Source organism: Seriola aureovittata, chromosome 7 (assembly GCF_021018895.1).
Source record: "Seriola aureovittata isolate HTS-2021-v1 ecotype China chromosome 7, ASM2101889v1, whole genome shotgun sequence".
In the NCBI taxonomy this organism is placed as follows: Eukaryota; Metazoa; Chordata; class Actinopteri; order Carangiformes; family Carangidae; genus Seriola; species Seriola aureovittata.
The window spans coordinates 29,519,585-29,531,039 of NC_079370.1; the positions used below are offsets into that span (position 1 = coordinate 29,519,585).

At 38.7% G+C, this 11,455-nt stretch overlaps 1 protein-coding gene across 2 annotated transcripts in view; it reads left to right on the top strand.

Annotated features, from left to right (window-relative positions):
- Positions 1 to 9,546, top strand: part of cdk14 (cyclin dependent kinase 14) — a 298,616-nt gene extending 289,070 nt beyond the window's left edge. The window contains exons 15-16 of one of the 2 annotated variants that reach the window (XR_008828208.1): positions 7,906 to 8,630; positions 8,753 to 9,545. The gene's annotated coding sequence lies outside the window, so the exon portion shown is untranslated. Of the gene's footprint in view, positions 1 to 7,905 lie in introns of both variants that reach the window. The other variant, XM_056380004.1, reaches the window with a different exon arrangement.
- The last annotated feature ends 1,909 nt before the right edge of the window (positions 9,547 to 11,455 follow it).

Below are 11,455 nucleotides of genomic sequence, written 5' to 3' on the forward strand. Positions count from 1 at the left end.
GTAGAAGTATGGTAGGGGAGACTGGGGAGGGTTGCAAATCTTTTTTCATATCTCTCAGTTACTGTTGAATGGAAGAATTAACTGATCCCAATCCTGGGGACGGACGGACGGACAGATAGATAGATAGATAGATAGATAGATAGATATAGATAGATAGATAGATAGATAGATAGATACTTTATTTATCCCCTAGGGGAAATTCATGTTTTTTATAGTATTAAAAATACATTAAATTTCAGTAATTAACCTTTTGCTTTTTTGTCTCAATACGCACAGTATTCTGAAAATATGGATTATTTTACAATATCATATTATTTATTTATACAATAATATTATAATATCATTTGTTTATGTAATAGTATTTTTCAAAAAACATTTATTTTGTTTTGTTTGTTATTTATTTTTTGTCTTATTTTTTTATTTTTTAAAGTAGAATATAGAACCCACCTTCAATCAAAATAGGCACAATTTATTTATTTTATTGCTTATGATTAACATAACAGTTAACTATATTATAAGACCATGAGAGGCTGACAAAATAATTGTTGAAACAAACTGTTGTGTGGTCTGTTTTGATTTGGCTGCTCAGCTTGGGGAGAGTTCCAACAACTTTTTGCATCTTTCTCCACTCGTGTTAAACACAGTGACAAATGGTAACCATGTCACTTGGAAGTCAACAAAACAATGACTCAAACTAAATAAGTTTTGATTAATTCAAACAAAAGCTCAGGACAGTTTGACGCAAACACAGCTCATGAGAAAAATACTTTTAATCCTCCAAAACAAGTTTTTTCAATAAATGCAGCTGTATATGTTGATAGCGGGAGGGTCTAACTGAGCATGTGCAGTATGAGTGTCACTAGCATGTTTCTGATTGGAGGATGAGCCTGCATGAGACGTGTGAGTAGTAATAGTATGGCACCTTTGTGCGCTTGTGAAATGCATGTAGATGTGTTTTTTTCTCGTGCGTGTGCTGTGACTCCTCCCATAACCCCGCCCATATGTGTTTAATATTTTGTTGTTTTTTTCTATATTTTTCTGAGGAAGTGTTTACCCATGTGAAGACCTAAGTTAACCTATAGCCTAATGCTTTTTTTTTTTTGCAACTTCTTAAGCACGGGCAGTTATCTATCTATCTATCCCCGATAAAGTGAAATACCGTATGTTGCTTTATCATTATACTTAAACTGTTTGTGAGTCAGTTTTTTTAGAAGTAGATTTTCAACCAAGCAAGCCTACAAGAATAAGAAGATGACGGCTTTTTCTGAAAGGGATTAGAGCCCGCTGTTTGGAAAACCAGAAAAGGTGTGAGAAAGCTGCTCAAGCAAGGAGGGATACAGGTGCCCACCGTGTCTTACACAGGGGGATACTTTACCAGACACTGTATATGATCAGCTAGAGTTCAAAAGCTCAGAAGAGTCGCCTGATTTAAGCACTCTTTATGGCCTAGAGCTAAATAATATAGAGGGTGCCAATATGAACGGTCAATTCAGGCAATTGGAGAACACTTTGATCGACCATCAACCGTTTCAGCCAATTGTAGGACTCTTTGCGTGACTACGTAGATAATAAACAATTGGAGATCTATTTATTCAACACAATCCAGGCCCAAAGTGAAAAACAACAGATTTACACAGAAAAAAAACAATAAAGAGTCACAAAATTGGTAAAAATAAGTCTTATGCGCAGGCTTTCAAATCAGATTCAGTAGGTCTGGTGTTCTCAGTTGTTGTTGTTGTGTCATAGAGGTAATTTATAGGCTGAAAACATGCCCCCTCCTAAAAAAATTTTCAAACACAGTGATGTGTCCTGCTGGGGTAGCGATAGTAATACCAATTTCCCTGGTACTACCCAAGGTTGGCATGCTAAAATTAACCATTATGCATTGAAGCATTTTTATCAACCAGGGTCTGACATGTCATTTGACCATGCATCCATTTGTCGGTGGCTTGATTCACAACAGAGAAGACTAAACATACTATTAGATCAAAAGCTTGCACCTGTTGCTGCTGCTGCTGCTACTAATGAATCTCAAATGTCACTTGTTTGTGCAATGTGTGAAAGTGTTGCTGCTGCTGTGTCTGATGGTCACATGCTATATGATTTTATGATAGACCCCTACCTAGGTGTTAAGGATCACAGGCTGTATGATTGTATCCTAGATTCTGACCTAGGTGTGACTGATTGGGTCCAGATGCTAGATCCTGACCAAGCTATTGCTACAGTTCACGTTTCTGAGTCTGGTGGGGGTCACATGCAAATAGGGGGAGCACTAGAGGGTGGCCAGGACGTGGTTAAAAGATGTTAAGTGCAGTGTGGGGATGGGGAATCTGCAGGATGTGAAAGAGGTCAAATACAGGTCATGGACATGCCTTGATTTTAGAGACACTAACCTGGAGGACCTACCTGAGTCAGAGAAAGGCTGTCTGGTGTTACTGAACGGGCGTTAGAGGGTTCACCACCTGGTAGTGTTTTAAATGTAGTATTGAGAGGTCCATCCCTGGCCAGCGACGTACAGGCTATTTTAAATTCGGACAATGAATATAATGCGGACTTGTTTATGGAAGAAATTTCACAAGTCTTACAAAGCAATGTCTGTACAACCCTAATAGTGGTGACAACAATCTGTGTTTCTCTCACTGCCTAGTGCATTTTGCTGATGCTGTCATGCCCCACTCTGAAAAATTCGAATATGCTAAATAACTGCACAGGATTTGATCACATGCACAAAGTATCTCTCTCTGATGTCGCCAAATTTGAGAAAAACATAGGTGTGAAAATGATAGTCTTTCACCACACTGCTGAGTGTAAATGACTGCAGTGTTTCCAAACAACCGAAATCCTGTGGTGCTGTTAAAACCCCAATAATGTCCGGGGTCAGTTTGACCCGAACAATACTAAACGGTCCAAAAAGTGAACATAATACAAGAGTTAACTATTCTAGGTATAGAATCATAAAAACCAACAGATAGAGTAACAGTCAATGTCTGCTGTGTTTTAGAGTCATCATTGGCATCTTCTGCTGTAAAATTTGGCCAGACCCTGGGATATTGGAGCTCGATAACCCCCATCTCATATGGCTAGTTCAGATTGATCAACTTAGCTAATTTTGTACTGTAACGCCATATCTTATTGTTTGGATATAATACTTGTTTTGTTTGATGGTGATTTTGATGCTACTGTCACTCCCCCCACAAATATTAAAAACACTTGATACACTTAATTAGATGCAAATACTGCTCTTGCAGCCCTGGGTCGTAACTGAAGACCCAAGCATCCATGCAAGGGCACAAGCATGGAAGACTTTGAACAGCTACCCTAGGAATTTGGTAGCACAATTGGAAGTCTTGTTCTGTTTTCCTTTTTTTCTTTCTTAATCATGTGTATTATTCTTATCTACTCAGGAAATATGAGGATGTATGTAACTATTGTTTTACAAAAAGGGTACTCAAATTGATATATTTAGCTTTAGAGGTTCTACAGGGTACATTATTGAAAAAAATGGGTGAATCACAGATACAGGGAGCAGTACATAGTACAGGTATTATGTGGTAGTGTATGAACATTAACGTAATTTCATATAATGTTAATGGTTTAAACAAGCCAATTAAGAGGAGTGTTGTCACAAATGCAACATGAAGGAGGTGATATTGTATTTATGCAAGAAACTAATATGTCTAAAATGGAGCATGAGAAATTGGCAAAACTATTTGATGCCCAGGTATTTTATTCATCTCACCACTCATCAATAAGAGGTGTTATAACTCTGATACGGAACCATATCCCTTATGAGGTCGAGGATGTAGTCTGTGATAAAGAGGGTAGACATGTTCTTGTTGAAGGGAAGACAGATGGAGATGATATTACACTATTAAATATTTACAACCGGCCTGAGGAAGGTCCAAGCACAATCGAGAAAATTATCAATTTAGTTACAGTACAAAGTAAAGGGGTTATTGTGTTAGGGGGAGATTTTAATTTATTAATGAATGAAAAATTGATTCTCAAAGCAGCACAGAGTGGGGCGTCCTGTGGCGTAGTGGTCCAAGCAGGCTCCCCATGTGTAGAGGCTACAGTCCTCACTGCAGTTGGCCCTGGTTCGAGTCCCGCATCGGACGGCCTCTGCTGCATGTCATTCCCCCTCTCTCTGCCTCCCCATTTCCTGTCTCTCTACTGTCCTATCAAATAAAGGCATAAAAAGCCCCCCCCCCAAAAAAAAAAGTAACACAAAGCACTTTAAATCCAACACAAAAGGATTACACATACTATTACCCAGGTAACTATTCAAGACTTGATTATTTTGTTGTACTTTCAAAAGACTTATCTCTCGTTAAAAGTATAAAAATTGGCCAAATCCATTTATCAGATCATGCACTTTTACAAATAACATTAAAGAGTGGTAAGGAAAAGAAGGGTGCAATTTGGAGATTTAATAAATCTCTAAAATTAATCAAAAGTAAAAAATGCATTACAAGAATACATAATTTATAATGACACAGAAGAAATAAATCCAGTAATATTATGGGAAGGGGCAAAAGTGGTTTAAAGGGGGGAAATAATAGCATATGCTTCTTTTAGGAAAAAACAAAAAGAAAACGCAAGAAAGTCACTTGAAAGGAAAATTGAGGAATTAGAAAACATTCATAAATCCACTGGGAAAACCTCTGTATTGACGAATCTTAAAGATGCACAAGCAGCATTGAATGATTTCTTAAATATGGAAGAGGAAAAATCACTTTCCAACTTATGACAAAGAACATATGATGGAGGTCCAAAAGCAGCTATGGTGTTGGCATATAAACTCAAAATACAGCAAAAGAAGGAAACAGTTGTGCAGCTAAAGGAAAAAAAACACAAATATGATAATAAGGGGCCGAAATGAGGTAGCAAATCAATTTGCAACACTACCAGGGTCTCTATGACGCTGCCCAAAATCATGTGAGTTGTACAATCAATGATGAAATGAAAAACAGATATGCATTCCACTGGGATGTGGAAAGGATTAAATATCTTGGAATTAAATTAACAAAGAATTTGGACAACTTGTATTCAAAAAAGATTTAAATAGGTGGTCCATCCATTCCTTTTCAAAACAATACCCATGTATTGTTTGAACATGGTGGATACAATTATCCACCATGTTCAAACAATGGGATTTGATTACAATGAAATTCATATGGAATAGCAAGAAACAAAGAAAAAAAACAAAATACCTTAAACTGCCAAAAGAAATGGGTGGTCTAAATTTGCCAAATCTGCGACCTTACAATCAAGCAGCACGAGTAGGAAATATCAAGTGTGGTGGCTAGAAAGCTCATACAAGAAGGAGAGAGGTGGAATTAAATTGTGGAGATATACCACTAACGGTTCTACCTTTCTCCAGATACAAAAAATCATATGTGGAGAATCTAGACAATAGATGAGTAGTCACTTGGAGGTTTGGAGGGAAATCTGTCAGAATCAAAAACTAAATGAAGATTTAATTTTCTTAAAAGGAATTGCAACTGATCCACACTCATCTCCTAACAAGACTGATGTGACTTTTAGAATGTGGGCTCCTAAAGGTTTGTGTAAATTTGGACAGATGTTTGAGGAGAAAGAAATGAAATCTTTTGAACAGCTGTCATTGCAATATGGTCTACCTAATTCCAATTTATTTAGATTTAGATGTTTAGATGTTTTAAAAAAGAGATCTATTCAAGATGTAAATCCATTGATAAAATGCATGCTCAAAATGTGTGACTATGGGGTTGAAATGAAACTCTTTACTAAGATGGTTAATTTAATACAAGTTACCCATCAAGATAAACAAATTTATGTAAAAGTAAGAAAAAAAACTGTGAAATGAACAAATGAACTTGCAGTATATACTCATGCGATATATCTTTAGCCGATCGGGAGCAAATGTGCAAAAATGTATATGATACAACTAACTCAAACTATTGGAAGAATATTCATGGAAGGAATTAATTTGATAAGACACAACAAATTCAAAGTAAATATAAAGAAAATTCTTCTCCAAAATGTTGGAGAGAATGTGGTGAGTGGATGGCAAACCACAGTCACATATTTTGGTCATGTAAAGCGATAAAGGGCTCCTGGGAAAATTCCATAAAAGAAATGTTAAATATTTTTGGTATTTCTCTAGGCAAAAACCCACCGGTCATATTACTTGAGAAAATACCAGAAGAGATCAACAAGAATTATTCGCACTTATTCCTAATAATAAGGGTAGCAATGATTAAACAAATGATGAATAGTTGGTTAAAAGATGATAACGTAACTAACGTCAAATGGAAGGATCTTGTAAACAAGATACATGGAATGAGGATTATAAATCAAGTTCATATCTTTGAAGAAAGATGGGAAAAATGGTTGAGATATATAATTGACCCTAGATGTGATGACAGCTGAAATAATAAGATATTTACAGCTTTGATGTCTGTTTTTTTTTTTGTTTGTTTGTTTGTTTTTTTCTTCTCTTAAATTTAATTGTAAAGAAGAGAAAAGAAAAGAATCACAAATAAATAAAAATCACATGAATGGGTGGGTAAATATGTATTCATGTTTGGGTATACATACACATGCTTTATGTGCATGTTTAAATAGGTAGAGAGAAACGTGTATATATATGGGCGTATATCTATGGTATCCAGTTGTTATATAATGTATCCTTGCAGTATGTTTCAGTTTGATTATATCCTATGAAATAATGCGAAAAAAAGTAGCTACTATGATTATTTTCTGATGTTGTTGCTGTTGCTTTGTTTTGTTTTTTTGTTAGTTTGTGTGTTTGTTTGTTTATCAATTATTCTTTTTATTTTTATTTGAGTCATGATTTTGGTTGGATGGGTCATTTTTGCATTTCACATTCATTGAAAAAATGTTTTAAATAAAATTTTAAATTTTTGTTGGGTTGCAGCTCCTGTAATTTGGATTTTGCACTTGCCACATTGCGATTTCTATGATATTTGGATTAATTGTGCCCTCAGGGCAGTTTGGGAAAGGAGCTCCGTTGCTGTTGAAACTTACCTCCTTCCATGTGTTCTTTCCGTTTACTTTCCATGCCTGGCTGATGCTTGGCCGCATGGGTGTTCGTCACGTTGCCGTGTTTTATCTGAAAGCCCCATTATTCTTTTAAAGATGAACTGTAGACTAGGGTTTAGCTGTTAGGATTAGGTTGTTGGCCCTGTTTTCCTGGTGTTTCTCTGCTCTGTTCCCTTCCCTCTTGTGTTTGTTTGTCCCCAGTCCATGTGCTGGGTGTGTATGTGTGTCTGTTTGCTCCCTGTTTGGAATTCATCATCATGTCATCATGGTGAATTCAATGTATACCCTGAGATTTGGAATTCATCATCATGTCATCATAGGACAAATAACTACACAGTTCTGCTCTGAATCACAGTGAGCTCTGTGTTTATACTGTCACACACTGTCTGTTTTTTTTTAATGCTAAGATTAGGGTTTGTTGATTTCATGCTTGTTTGTTAACCGTTCTTCTTTCTTATTATTTCTTGCATTTTATGGTCTGTTTGCTGTTTTTCACGCTTTGGGCGTAGCCTGACAACCATGGCAACCCTGTGTTTAATGTCACAACGCTACTTTAGATGATTCCCTCAGGTAAAGTCTGCAGAAATGTGGACTTAAGGAAAGTGTGCATAAAGGGCTCAAAATGTCCTCACGGACTTACTGGGAGAGTCTGTGAGAGTGGACATTGGGATTGGGTTTATGTGTCAGTGTAGCTGGGCATGGCTTCTGAGCTTCCTATTCCCACCAGTCTCCTTCCACACCTGATATTCATCTTGCTATCAACTGACATGCTGCTGCAGTCTAAACAGACTGGTCAACTCAACATTCATTGCCAGATTGTTGGATTGTTTTGATAACAGATTTTTTCCTGTGCCCCAGGTTCAGTATCCTGCTTCTACTTGGTGTGCCACGTCCAGCTCTCTTTTTGTCTACCTGTCCAGTCCTCATCTCACCTGTCCATTGGAATCCAGTCAGCTGACTCCATTCCCAAACTGCATCGTCCGTTGAGGAATCACCTTAAACCCCTGGCTTGTGTTCTGCTTTGCGGGTCCTTATTCACAGAACCCTTACGTTAGCGGCGGACCTCCTCACAACCTCTCATTGATACCCTTTGCCGTGTGGACATAACAAATGGTGGTTACGTGGCCATCTACACCCCTCGATGACTAGTGTCTTTGGTTTCTGAGCCGCAGCAGTTCAGGGAGGTAGCCATCAGTGTGTCCTAGGCGTTAAAGTGTCAATAACTGCAAAAAGCCAGCCTCTTATATTTTCTCCACTATATGTACACACAGCCTATTTGTACATTAAACAGATCCTTTGAACACAGCCCCAGATGACTGTACCTCCCTGTCTTCACCATAGATGACTGATGTGTTATATTATATACTGTCTATCTGTTCTATAGGATGTCTCTCACTCATACACCCACAAATATCATTGCTGATGCTGCGTGAGTCAGATCACTGCCTTTCACCCGTTCCCTTCTATTTTTCTTTCAGCCGTTGCTTCTGTGCACTGGTAAACAACAGTTACACGCATGTGCTCACATATAATTTGGATCAAAATTAAGATCAACCTATATATATGGCCTTGTTTCTGTGCAGGTGTGATTACAGGGCTCTGGGAGCACAGAGAGGCTCCAGGTTTCTCTCTGAGAAGATAATGTCAATTCTTCAGCAGAAATCATAATGAAGGTTTGTGATAGTGTGTGATGGCGTTATCAAAGATTGACCTGTTAAGCTATTCTCATAAGAGAAAAAGAGAGAGCAACTCCAAACACAGTGTCAGTCACAGGGGCACTGTGTCTTGGGAGATGAAGAGGTTGGTGGTGGTAATGGGGGAAGGCGGAGAGTGTGGGGGTTGGATGACTTACACAGCTACCACCCAGTCACTGCATCTGCTGCCCAATCTTGTCTCTCTCTCTCTCTCTCTCTCTCAGCTGCTGTCTTCTTCAGTCTTCATGACACTACAGAGTCAAATCCACACTTCATGAAATTTTCAATTACTGCACTGCTGCCATGTCTGCTGCTGCTTCACAGCAGAGACGCTTCCTGCAGTCACTGAGTGTAATTTATCTGAAGCAGGTTATTTGGTGTTTCTGTGAGAGTCACATAACCCCACTGAGATAAAGTGCTCAAACCTGCAGTACTTGGTTACCCTAGTTTAGTGTAAAGATTGGAGGGACAGGGAATATAGCCTGGCTCCGTCCAAGGGAAGAATATGTCAAAATAATAATAATGATAATAATGTGATGGTTTGTCAGTGGGACAGTCCTAAGCCGTCACAAACTTACTGGGAAGGCGCCTCCAAGTCTGTGAGTCAGTGAGGGTGGACATTGGGATTGGGCCTTAGTTCTCATTGTTCCCTGTTTGTCTTGTTCACTTCGTGTCACCGGTCCAGCTATTTTCCCTACATGTGAGTTTTTCCTAGTGAGCCAGGGTTTGACCAGTTTCTGTTTCTTTGGTCTGTCGATTTGGATCTGTTGCCTGTGTACCGAACTTGTTTACTAAGTAAAGACTGTTGAATTTACTGAGTGTCTCAAGTCTTACATTTTGGTCCTGTATCTGTCTTTGGCCGTTAAATATTATGTATATTATGCATAAGTAAAAACAAATAATTTAGATGAACTACATTTAAAATTAGCTGCCCGTAGTACCATCTCAATGCGACAAAGTCTGTGAGACATCAAAAAGGTTCAGAGGGAACAGGAGCATCAGCAGGCTGCTGAACCTGAGCTGAAACACATCCGCTGCAGTGGTTAGGACGAACAGGAAGAGTCAAACTACCAGTGTCAGAAAGCAGAGTGACTGTCACAACCTTTGAAACACACAGCTAAGGTGCAAGGTGAAACCAAAGAACATGAAAAGAGGCCTAATGAAATCAAAATGAATTAGGTGGAAAACTATCACCTGGACACATCTGTCCAGATCCACTGGAACAACCTGAAGAGTATTTTAAGGCATATGTGGAACAACAGAACCCCTCCATCAAAGAGCAGCTGAACAGAATCATCTGTAAAAACGCAGAACATTTCTGCCAAGATTTTTTGTAAAACTCATATCATCCATGCACAGGAGGATTTTTTCTGTCATCAGAAATGAAGTCAGACATACAGAATATAAAAATATCAAAGAATGGACTAACGAAGGTTGTACTGTCTTTTGCTGAAGTTGGACCTTTTAACTGTAGTTTAAGTAATCAAATGGGCGCATTCAAATTAGCAAACAGACAGTTTGGTATTGACCAGACGTGTGGCTCTCAGTCTTAATTTTCCGTTTGTGTCGAGGTTGAACAGATGTGACACAACTTGTTAATTAGTGATGTTTAGAGCTTATGATTGGTATATGATCAGGCTAGCTTTTTCCCCTGCTTCCAGCTAGCTAAGCTAGGTTCACAATGTCCTGTTTCCAGGTCCACCATTACCATACAGTCAGTCATCTCATTGCAATCATAGAAAGATAAACAACAAAATGTGTCATAACACCATGAGACTAGGTACAATTCATTTCTGAAACAATGGGAGTTTCATCTCAGTTTTTATTTGTCCGGACCCAACTTTTGCTGTTTTGATTTGTAATTTTGGCCACAGCAGGTAGCACCTGTTTAAGTGAAAAAGCTGTAAAAAGCCACTGTCCAATACCCGCTCAGCAGCAGTCAGCAGACAACAGACACAGTCAGAGAGCAGCTGGTGAACATAGTGGAGAATTTAGCAGCTGAAGATGTTTCCCTCAGGAGCTGAGCAAACGCAGAGCTACATCTGTGTTCACAACTTGATTGAGCTCAAACCAAGTGGTCTGACAAAAAAATCTGTTATTGTAAGTTTAATGGCTCGCTTAGGTATTGTCAGTGTGAAAAAAGTTTTATTTATTTTATGTCATAATAATAATAATAATGATAATGATGAACATGCACTGGACCCCCTATACTTCGCCTACAAAGAACATATTGGATGATGCCGTCCTTTACATGCTCCACCAGGCCCATTCTTACTTGGATGAGCCAGGTAGTTATATGAGGATTATGTTCTCTGATATTTCAAGTGCAATTAACACCATCCAACCCCCCATTCTTAAAGACATGCTGGAGGGGATGGAGGTGGATCCCTGCTTCACGTCCTGGATTGTGGATTACCTGAAAAGATGACCACAGAGTACTTCAGGCTGGGTAACTGTGTCTCAGGGAAAGTGATGAGACAGTGATGAGTACTGTTCTGGCTCTGTTCCTATTCACCCTGTATACAGCAGACAGAGTCCTACCACATCCAGAAATACTCAGATGACACAGCTATTGTGGCGTGTATCAGGAACAGGCGGGAAGAGGAGTACAGGGATCTGACGATGGCCTTCAGTGTATGGAGCGACAAGAACTGCCTCCTTCTGCACACCTCCAAGACTTTAGCGAACCCCGGCCGGAATGATGGTGAAGCAGA